This window comes from Miscanthus floridulus, chromosome 19 (genome assembly GCF_019320115.1).
Source record: "Miscanthus floridulus cultivar M001 chromosome 19, ASM1932011v1, whole genome shotgun sequence".
Lineage (NCBI taxonomy): Eukaryota > Viridiplantae > Streptophyta > Magnoliopsida > Poales > Poaceae > Miscanthus > Miscanthus floridulus.
The window spans coordinates 21,549,001-21,561,059 of NC_089598.1; positions in this window are offsets into that span (position 1 = coordinate 21,549,001).

Here is a 12,059-nt window from a genome sequence, read left to right on the forward strand (position 1 = left end):
TCAATCGGCTTTCAAGATGAAGTGAATGATCAGAAGGAATGGGTACTATTGGCCGACTATTCTTGAAGATTGTTTTAAATATTTTAAAGGATGTCAGGGGTGTCAAAAGTTTGGTAATATTCAAAGAGCGCCTGCATCGGCTATGAACCCTATAATCAAACCGTGGCCGTTCTGGGGATGGGCTATTGATCTCATTGGTCAGATTTATCCGCCATCGAGTAAAGGACATAAATTTATTCTGGTTGCTACCGATTATTTCACAAAATGGGTTGAGGCAATTCCTTTAAAAAAGGTGACATCGGTTAATATGATTGATTTTGTGAAAGAGCATATTGTTTACCGATTTGGTATTCCTCAGACTATCACTACCGATCAGGGCACTATGTTTACATCAGGAGAATTTGATGAGTTTGCTGTAGGTATGGGAATTAAAGTTTTAAATTCTTCTCCATATTATGCTTAAGCTAATGGTCAAGCTGAGGCTTCTAACAAAGGGATCATCAAACTCATTAAGCGCAAAATTGAAGAAAATCCTAGGAGGTGGCATACAGTATTAAATGAAGCCTTGTGGTCATATCGGATGTCATGTCATGGTGCAACCAAAGTAACGCCTTATCAGTTAGTATATGGACACGATGCAGTATTGCCTTGGGAAATTAAAGTTGGCTCTAGGCGAATACGTTCTCAAAATCAGCTGACAGCCGATGATTATAATACTCTTATGAAGGATGAGTTGGAAGATGTGGCGGGTCATCGGTTAAGGGCTTTAGTTAGCATCGAAGAAAATAAGAAAAGAGTAGCCAGATGGTATGACAAGAAGGTGAAGGTAAAGGAGTTTGCCGATGGAGATCTGGTCTAGAAATTGATTTTACCGATTGGGACTAAAAGTTCAAAGTTTGGAAAGTGGTCTCCTAATTGGAAAGGTCCATATCGGATAAATCAGTCTGTTTCTGGTAACGCATATATTCTAGAAACCCTCGAAGGGGTTGTGTTTCCCAGAGCATTAAATGGAAAATATTTAAAGAAATATTACCCTAGTATCTGGATGGATGCATAAAAGTATAAGTGCCGATAACAGTCCTATCGGCTAGAATTATGCAAGGATGTCAATGTCTCATAAAGTGCTGATACAATAAACAAGATTACAAGTTCAACAAGGATTGGATAGCTAATATCGCACGCAGGCGAATCTGGTCGGCTTCCTCCATTTCTTTGATATCGTCATCGGCAGCACCCTCCACAAGCTTGAGTTTTTTCTTCATGGCCAAAGCTTTGCGAGCCTGGATATCTCTTTCTTGCTGAAGGGCTTTGATGGCATTGGGTAGCTGGCTTTCTTCTTGTTGAGCATGAGTTAAGGCTGCATCGACTTCTTTCAATTCAGCCAATAGAGCCATCTTCCTTGCCGATAAATCCAAGATTTTCTGCTTAAGTTTAGCACCCCAAGTCTGCAAGTTGCCGATGCCCTTGTGCTTATCATCGGCAATTTGTTTCAGTTGTAGCATCTCTTCTTTGAGTTGAGCCTGAGCTGCTCTATCGGCAATACGTTGAGCAGCCCGTTGATATTGTAGTTGGCGACTTTCTAAATGGGCTGCTGGGAAGAGTACTTCTTCAACATCGGTAGGGACCTGGCCACGGATTGTTTTGAAAATTGCCTTTGCGGGGTCCGAGTCATCTACCAGTTGGGCGGTATCCTGCTGTAGCAAGTTTAGGAGAGCTTCCAACTTGGACTTAGTTTCTGCCGATATTGTTCCCAGTGCAAGGGAAGAACTTGTTTCCTCTCCATCATCGTTAGAGACATCAATAGCAAAGGAGAATAGGCTGTTTGGGGAGTCTTGTTCCTGAGGAAAAGAAAAGGAGGTCAGTTAAGGATAAGTATGAGTATTGTAAATCAGCTAGGTTAATCGGTTTACCTGTTTCAAGGCAATTTCCTGTGCTTGACTGGAGGAAGCAACCTGGAGTATGTCGTGTGGGGGGTCGGCTGAGCTTGCCGATGGGATATCCTCTATGACTTCATCGATGGTTGGCTCTTGAGGTATGATGACCGATGACATTGGGGCAGATGTAGGGATCGGCATGGACCTTTGTCGTTTTGGCTGTGCCTCAGCATCTGTTAAAGCTTTGCGCTTTGCTTGGGCATCGGCAACGATTGGCTGGGGGGCATCGGCACTTGTTGGTTGTGAAGCTTGGACATCTGGTACGCTTGCCGATGTACCCAATTGTTGCTGCAAAACAAGTGTAAGGTATGGTATTTAACAGATAAAATGTAAAGTCAAGAGGATACCTCTGAAGGTTCGTCAAAAGAAGTAGTGCTTGATATCGGAGGAATTGCCGATGACGATCCAGCAGCAGCTCTTACTCCCTGATAATTAATGTTAATACAGTTTGTAATCGGCATAAGTAGAAATAAACAAGGTTGTTACCTTAAATGCCTTGACCAAGGTTGTAGCAGCAGCCGATGGAGTGACCCTGGCTATAGCCAATTTGGACTTGGAGGTGATGGTCTTGGTACGGATCTTCTGGTGAGTCAAAGCGGCTAAGGTGGGAGCGTTGTAGCTGATCGGTGATATCGGGGAAACAAGCCGAAGATCGAAGGGTTTCCCACTTTTGCTCATAGTTGGTGCTGGGTTGTTAACATGTCACGAGAGAGTTAGTTACCGATATATGAAAGGAAAAAGCGGAAGGGAGCTAAAAGGAACTTACTGCGTCATCGGGAATGGCGTATTCAGGGTCGATCATGTGCCGATATGTGTGAACAGATGTTGCAAACAGTTGTTCCCTCCACTCTCACCACCATTGCTTATATGACTCGGTGATGAAGGATACTGGCGTCCAGGTGGATATATCAACATCTGTAGTATCGGCATCGGGGGAAAGTTGTACTACCTTGTTCCAATCTGTTCCATAGGTGATTGTTTCCCTGGGTTTGATCACATCGGCAAAGCAAAGTTTGATTGGCAGTTGCCCAAAAGCCAATTGATGGGATACTGCCGATGGGTTGTAAAATTCATACGTAATGATGGTATTTTTCCCGCTACCAAATGTATTTACTGGAATTGCCCTAGGAGTAATGATGGCCATCATGAGTTCCTTATCCTGATTCAGGGTGTCATCAGCAAAGTTGAAAAGAAGGGGGAATCTGTTTTCCTCGTCAATATAAGGTACCTAGGCTCTATGATCACGAGAAAGACCATTGTAGAGGCTTTGGAAGAATCTGCCGATCTGGTCTTCATTGGCCTCTGTTCCAGGAAGGACAATTATGGCTTCACCAAAATTGAGGGGTGAGCGTGTTGCCGATTCATCATCCCCAAGCACATGGTCTTCAGCAATTTCTCGTGGGAATTGTTGGGCAAAAAAGTCCCATTGCAAATGTTTGTGCATATGGGCATTCAGCCACATGTTGATAAACCACCACGGGCCTCCTAGGTTGCCGATGGGTTCGCCAAGCAAAAGTTTCTGAGACACTTGATGAAGAAGATGATAAGTGGAGCTCAGAAGGTATCGGCCAAGAGGAAACCTTACACCATTAGCCAAAAGTTCAGCTGCGGGGAGGAAGGCGTTGGTTGGTCCTACTGATCGACCATAGAAGATAAATTTTTCTAACCACATATTCAAGAATGTGGCATGTTCCCTCTGGTTAAGTGTCCCAGTCTTCTGGTATTCTTGAATGTATCCCATCCAACCGCCGATGTTGCGGGTATTCACCCTATATTCAGATTTTCTACCATAAATGGAGCCTTCATCGGCAGTTGAAATATCCAAGCCAGTGAGCATGTGGACATCGGCAAGTGTGGGAGTAGCTGGGCCATGTCCAAACATAAAAGTGTTTGTTGTGTCTGACCAGAAGTAAGCAGCTGCAATCATCATTGATTCATTCTTCTGCATATCGGCAATAGATAACCTAATGCATTGGTCTAACTTCCGTTCTACCCAGTATACTTGCATCGATCTATTAACCCTCAAGTACCAATCTTTCCACCCTTTGGTGGTTTTGGGCCAAGATCGGAATGTGTCTTTCCATAAATTCAGAGAGAAATTTTGGGCTCTAAAGGGGATTCTGTTAACCTCTGCATTAATCAGATCGGTTGGATCTGGGTTGCCCATTGGTCCTAGGCATTGGACATGCGGCTGATCGGTTGGAATAACTAATTTGTTGCGCAGTTCCTAAGTTTAAAGGATCCGAAGAACAAAAGAAAGGAAAAATCACCAACTGTATGGATTTGCAAAAACTAGGGGAATCGAAGTAAAAGGTAATGGAAGTGGAGCGAACCACAGGGACGTCGAAGTTGATTGCCATTATCTTGAGGAAGATGGGGGCACGAGCCGGAGACTTGAGGTTAACGCTGGAGAAGAGTTCTTGTTGGTTGAGGTCGTGCAGTTGTTCGTCGGAGTCGCCGCCGGAAAGAGAAAATGTCAAAGATTGGAGTCTAAGAGTAGAAGGCGAGTGTTCTGGAGGAATCTATTTATAAGCCGCTTGGAGTAGGGGTATTTTGGACTTATCTCTATACCGCGCGCATATAGGTCGAAGTGGTTCAGATGGATATGGTAACTGTTCGCACGATAATCAGGGGATTGTACAGATGGGTTGATGGCAAGTAATCATGACTTGGAAGAGATATAGGTACAGGATATTTTAATTCTGAAAATGATAGCATTATCATGTTAGGATCTTACCGATGGGTTATTGTTTCGGTATCTTAACCATAATCAAGGCAAGAGTGGTTGGCGATTGTGCGATATTTACTGAAGTGCGTGAATCAGGATTAGATTTGATTGGATTTGATAACAGATCAAGTTTTGGCTTGGAGAATGAGTTACGGTAATCGGGCGAAGGCAAGCGTTATCTAGAGTAAATTTCGGAGCATTAATGGTTTTATACTCCGAAATTGGGGGGCATGTGTTGACACCGTTTTTTGCACGTGTCAAAATGATCGGAGTGGACTAATCGGCAAGGGGAAAGTTACTGTATACTTTGATAGCCGATGAAAGCCAGCTTGTAAAGATGGTTGCCGATAGCTGGTGATGGTCGATGGAAAGGTTGATTTAGACTCGGGCGTTGCCGATGAGGTTGGAGGTGTTATTGTCGATGCCGATGAAGGGAGGCTTGAAGACTACTGCCGATGAAACAGGGAGTATGCCGATGAAGGAAGACTTGAAGACTGCTGCCGATGAAACAAGGAGTATGCCGATGGGAAGGAGGACGGTGAGATTTCCATCATAATTGAGGCGGACAGGGAAATAGATAGGAGTTGATTTCCTTTTCTATATTTGTTAGAGTATGATTCATGTAAGAGTCACGTGTTTCCTTAGATATGGGCTTGGTGTCCTAGTTGTGTTTGGTTGTGTCTCTTTAGATCAGGGTATAAATATGGAGTGAGGGGCAATGTAATTTATATATATCAATCAATATATCAAAACCAATTTTTACTCCTATTTGCATCTACTTACTTTTCGGCGACTTCGTCAATTTGCATTATTTTTCCTTTTTACGAGTTCTCATTGATTCGGCGAGCTGCATCGCTTCAGTGCAACCTTCGGCGACTCTCGAGTTCCGCGTGAGTACCTCTTGGCCGTGACTTCCGGGCGTATCGTTGTTGTCAGGACCAAAGTGCTCGTATCTTCATCCTTGTCGATTAACAGGTCAAATCGACTGGCACGCCTTGGATATCGATTCGGGTATTAGCCCTTTGTGTTTGCAGATCCACTTTTGCATCAACAACGGCATTGCGGAGACCCAATGAAAGCACCATCGGGGCGCTCCAGATGAGGCATTCTAGAGAGAGGGTTCCCCTTCGATGAGCCATGCCATGTCATTAGCATAGGAGAAGGTGAGGCAGCACAGGTCCTCCCTGAATGGCTGGGGTCCTAGGGAGACACCGAGTTGGCGCTCAAGCCTCCTGTAGTCAAGGCCGATGGAGGGGAGAGGTTGGATGGTGGTGTGAGCCAATGCCAACTCTCCTCCCACCGTGATGATGAAGTTTAGGTCCCCAAAATGCACGTGTGTGCCCGAGACCCAGCTGATACCGTGGCTAGCCATCCATGGCCTAATGTTAATGTCAGAACGCGCAAAGGTCCCCTACCTGGCACGCCAACTGTCGGTGTTTTGAGCAAACACCAATGAGTAAATTTGTGTTATTATGCGTCTGACCCGGATGGTGTGCTAAAAAGACATAAGGTTTATACTGGTTCGGACAGAATGTTCCTACGTCCAGTTTATGGCTGCTGCTCGTGTTATTAGCACCAAAAAGTTTGTAGTAAGGGTTATAAATGGGCGAGAGAGGGAAAGATCCCAAGTCTCTGATGGGAAGGTTGAATGGATGCTAAGAGCTTTGATGGCTGCTCAGCAATGTGTGATGTGATGCATGGTGTGTTGAATCGATCCCTTAGTGGGGTGCCCTGCCGTCCCTTTTATAGGCCAAGGGAGAGCAGGGATTATAGATGGGAGAAAGAAGAAAAACCAGAGGTAAAATGAGGTCATTCAAAGATACCGGGTATTCCTTTTCCTCTGTGTGAGCCCCGCTGACATGGCAGGCGATGCCAGGGATAGCCCCATGCTGGGAGCACGTCCGCTGATCCTGTCATGTCCTGGCGTGGTCAACAAGTTGTCACAACCCATCCCGCCTCGGCGGGCAGCGCGGCGGACCAGGGTGCTGATTCGCCGCCATACAGAGAGCAGACAGTGCAGAGACCACACGTCCGTTACTGTAGGTGATGCGAGTTTCCTCTTGAACCATAGTGGTTGTCGTGAGCTTCCGTCAGGATCCGCGCCCGATGGCAACTGGCGGCGCCCACAACACTATAAGACAAATATCGATGCCTACAACACTGTTTGGGCTCTGACATGCCTGGAAGGGCTTAAAGTGCCTGTCTTGTCACATCCTGACGGTACTTTCCTATAGGCGTGCAGGGTATGGTCCTCGGTATTGCGGTTGACTTGAGTGCCCTGCCTTATCTGTGCGCGTAATTATGAAGGAGCGGCGCGTAGACGTCGGGCAAGGCAGAGCCAGTCCCCAGACGTTGGGCGAGGTGGAGCTTGCCCTCGGACATCGGGCAAGGCAGAGCCAGCCCTCAGACATCGGGTGAGACGGAGTTTGCTCTCAGACGTCGGGGCCAGCCCTTAGATGTCGGACGAGGCAGAGCCAACCCTCGGGGGTCGAACGAGACGGAGTTTGTCCTCAGACATTGGGCGAGGCGAAACCAGCCCTCAAACATCGGGCAAGGTGGAGTCAGCCCTCAGACATTGGGCGAGGTAGAGTTAGTCCCCAGACGTCGGGCAAGACAGAGCCAGCCCTCAGACATTGGGCGAGGCAGAGCTAGTCCCCAGACATTGGGTGAGGCGGAGCCAGTCCCTAGATGTCGGGCGAGGCGGAACCAGCCCTCAGACGTCGGGTGAGACGGAGTTTGTCCTCAGACATCGGGCGAGGCGGGGCTAGCCCTTGGATGTCGGACGAAACGGAGCCCGTAGCCTTGGTGGTTTGGACGAGGCGGGACCCACTGGAAAATGTAGTTGTGTTCTTGATCACTTTAATGAATTAGCGTTGATGGGTATCAACTCCTCTGCTTCGGGTACCCTACTTTTGGTCCCCGACATGCTTTGTTTTGCACATACAGATGAGGTGAGTTAGGACAGGGTAAAAGTGCAAACAGAGCTTTATGACCTATATTTGATAAATGACAAAAGGATTAATTATTAATTAGCTAAAAAATAATCAAAATTAGGTTAGGACATCCAAATAGAAGAACCGATAGGTTTGCTATTTTTTTAGCCAACTCCTCAATAGTTAGTCAACTAGAAATAACTAGCTAACCCTAACTAATTAAGATTAATTTTTAGTCACAACTGTTAACTAGCTCTAGCATGTCTCTCAATGGGTCCGTTCGGTTTGCTGAATCTTGGCTGAAACTGGCTAAAAAATATTGTTCTGGCTGAATGGTTGTGAGAAAAAAAATATTGTTCTGACTGGAAAAAAAACAACCCGATCAAGCTGGTCTTTGGGCCGAATGGGGCCAATATGTCGTCCGGATCCACGCCGCCTTCCATCACGCCACACCCACACCGCACGGGTCCCCTTGGAAGGAAAAAATCGGCACCAAGATCGTATCAACATTCAGCAACCAAGTTCGCGCAAGGCGTGATGGTGCTGAAGCGGTCACGATCTAGGTCAAGTGAGCCACCTGCATCGCCGGCGAAGCGCCAGCTCCCGTGGCCGACGGGGAGATCGCCTTCCGTGCCCAGGGTTAGCCTTATCGGCATTATCGCTGCCAGGCGGTCCGGTAGGCTGCGCAGCCAGGCGGCCTCACGGTGGTCTTCGGTGGTCCCGCGGCTCGAGACACCACCGCCGTCTCAGTCGACCTTGTTCCGGTCGAGTACGTCGCCGGAGCCGGCCGACGGACCCCAATCGCCTACGGAGCGCGTCCGTGACGACGGTGGCCGCAAGAGGAAGAAGGCACTTTTATCTAGTCATGCAGGAGCATGGCCAAGGCCACGGCCACAATGTTGTCTCCACGTACGCCATGCACTGTGTCGACTTGGCGTGCTCCTAGCACGACATCTCGGTCTCCAGTGAAGAATTCGAAGAACCGCCCGTTCTGCGCTTCAAGGCGGCTCCGGACATGGCTTTTCTCAAGGCCAGATCGACGGTCGTGAGCATCACTGATAGGAACGCCGGCGTCGTCGAAGCCGAGAGCGTCATCATCGACGCGAGCACATGGGAAGTGTCCACCGGCCCTCCATCGCCATCGACCGAGTATGGCCTAGTTGAGGTCTCCGGCAAGATCTACGCCGCTGACATGCTCACCGAGGATCCATGGTGCATCATCCTTCGCTTGACGGCGGCGGCGGTGAGAGACACGCGTGTCGGGTGGACATCCCTGCCGTGGCCTCCGTTCCACGACTGCATCCTGACGCTCGCCGCGTACTCGCTGCACCGTGGCCTCCTAGCCTCGACGAAGAAAGGCAAGATGTTCCTCCTCGATGGCCACCGCCGGGGCGGTGCGGCATGGATCGTGCTGCCCGGGTCGGCGCGGCTACCGTGGGAAGAGCGCGCCGTGTACGCCAAGGACCACGACCTGTGGTTCGAGGTGTCGCCGAACGATGGGCATCTGCACACGCACGAACTCGATGTCGTCCTGGGCTCGGGCGTTGCTCCCAGACTGGAGCAGAAGACACACCGGGTGTCGGACCCCATACCGGTGATCACGCCACGCGCGCACGGCGGGGAGACGCGAAGCGCCAAGCTAGTCTACCTTGGGAGAAGCATGTTCTGCATCGTGCAAGCCGATGACATAGGAGCGGGCGGCTGTCCTGGCACCATGACGGTGTTTAGGGTGATCGACTCCAAGATGTGTGACGACCCTAACTAGATAAGAGAAGGTTGCCAGCGTGCACGCGTGGCGGTGAGCACGGTGATGGCGCCGTCTCGAGCAAGCAACAGGAGGAGAAAGAGGATTTGGGAATTTGGTTTATCTTCCTCGCTGTCCACCCATCCTCCCACACAGCGAGTTTAATGTCAATGCAACGAAAGAAATGTGCCAAGCCTAGTAGATACACCCATGCGGCTCACAGGCCGACTTACAGGCCGGTACAGCTAGTGCAGCCTAACTCGAAGTATAGCCGGAGACCTGTTCGTGACATCTCCCCCTCCTTAAGGTGCAGCACGCCCTCGCGGTGTAGAATCAGATGACTGAAGCAGCGACACCGGTACAGCAGTGGCATGCTCCCAGGTAGCCCAATGCACTGGACATGATTCACACTGCAACAAAGCAACCGGCACCACCCGGTGACCCACCAGATGAAGACGCTTATCCAATGCCTGGGACGATGGAAGCCTTTCCAGCATGTAGAGAAGTTGAAGCTCGTCATCAGTCAACAGGGTGGTGTTCGGAGGTAGAGCCTTCTTTAACTGTGACACATGCAAAACAGGATGAATTTGACTAGTGGCAGGTAACTGAAGCTTGTATGCTACTTTACCCACGATTTGGAGCACCAGATATGGCCCGAAGTACTTATAACTTAGTTTCTGGTTGGTACGATGGGCAACAGATTGTTGTATGTAGGGTTGTAGCTTGACATATACCCAATCACCCATAGCGAAGGTTCCTTCTTGACAATTCTTGTCAGCTTGATGTTTCATGCCTGTTGAGCTCGAGCCAGGTTGTGCTGGATATGCTGCAACATTATATTACGGGACTGGAGCCAATCCTCCAAATCAGGAGCTGAACAAGCATCTGTAAGTGTAATGCCGAAGTGCTTGGGTGGGTACCCGTATAAAGCCTCAAAGGGAGTATGACCATGGGCAGAGTGGTATGTGGTATTATACCAAAACTCGGCTAAAGGAACCCATTGAGCCCATTTGTGAGGACAGGAGTGGACCATACAACGAAGATAGGTTTCTAGGCACTGGTTTAAGCGTTTTGTTTGACCGTCGGTCTGTGGATGATAGGGCGAGCTCATGTTGGGTGTAGTGTCAGTAAGTTTGAAGAGCTCTTGCCATAGGGCACTGGTGAAGAGGCGATCTCTATCTGAGATGATCACAGAGGGCATGCCGTGCAATTTGTAGACATTGGAAATGAAGGTTTGAGCAACAGAAAGGGCAGTGTATGGATGGCTGAGGCATATAAAGTGGGCATATTTGGTCAGTTTGTTGACAATGACCAAGATAGTGTCAAAGTGCTTGGACTTGGGTAGACCCTCGATGAAATCAAGGCTGATAGTGTGCCAAGCGTGTTGGGGAACAGGCAATGGTTGCAATAAACCTGGCAAATGATAATGTTCAGGTTTAGCCTGGGCACATACCTTGCAAGTGTTGATGTAGTTAGTGACAGACTGCTTCAAATTGGGCCAGGCAAACAGGGCTCGAACCTTGTGATAAGTGGCAGTAATACCACTGTGTCCTCCCAGACCACTAGAATGGAGTGCCAGTAACACTGCCCGGTGTGCTTCTGTGTCATTGCCTAGCCAAATTCTATTTTTATATTTGATGAGACCATCAGATAATGAGAAGCCTTTATCATTTGACCCAGTAATGCTGAGTTATGTGAGCAGTTGCTTCATTTGATCATCCTTGGTATAACCTTCCACTATGATCTCTAGCCATCTGGGTGTACTGGTAGATATGGCTGCCACTATGCTAGGTTTAGCTTGCCGAGATAAGGCATCAGCAGCCTTGTTTTCTAACCCTTTCTTGTACAATATCTTGTACTACAGACCAAGAAGCTTGAGAAAGGCTTTGTGCTGCATCCCTTCCTGTAACTTTTGTTTTCCCAAATGGATTAGGCTTTTATGATCAGTGGCTATAGTGAACTCTTGGTGTTGCAGATAAGATTTCCATTTGGTAACTGCCAAGATTACTGCCATGCATTCTTTTTCATATGTAGATAGTCCTTGAGCTTTGGGTCCAAGTGCCTTGCTAATGTAAGCCATAGGGTGGTTGTCCTGGGAAAGCACAACACCCACTCCTGTGGAGGAAGCATCTGTCTCAATTGTGAATGGCTTGCTGAAATCTGGTAACACCAGGACAGGGGCTGAGATCAAAGCCTACTTGAGAGCCTCAAAACTCAGTTGTAGTTGGGGTCCAGTGAAAGAGAACGTCCTTCTTGAGAAGATCAGTTAATGGTCTACTGATCAAGCCATAATTCTTGATGAATTTGCGGTAGTAACCGGATAACCCGAGGAAACCCCGTAGCTGCTTGAGATCTGTTGGAGTGGGCCAATTGGCCACCGCTTCAATTTTCTTGGGGTCTGTGGCCACTCCTTGAGCACTGATGATGTGTCCCAGATACTCCAAATTCTGTTGGGCAAAGGAGCACTTGGATCTCTTAAGGAAGAACTGATGCTGCTGAAGGATATTAAAAACCTCTTACAAATGTTCCAAGTGGGCGTCGAGCGTTGGACTGTAGATCAAGATGTCATCCACAAATACCAGTACACACTTGCAGAGCAGAGGCTTGAAAATGGTGTTCATTAGAGCCTGAAATGTTGCAGGAGCGTTAGTGAGCCCGAAGGGCATCACCCAAAATTCCCAATGCCCACTATGGGTTTTAAATGTTGTTTTCTCTTCATT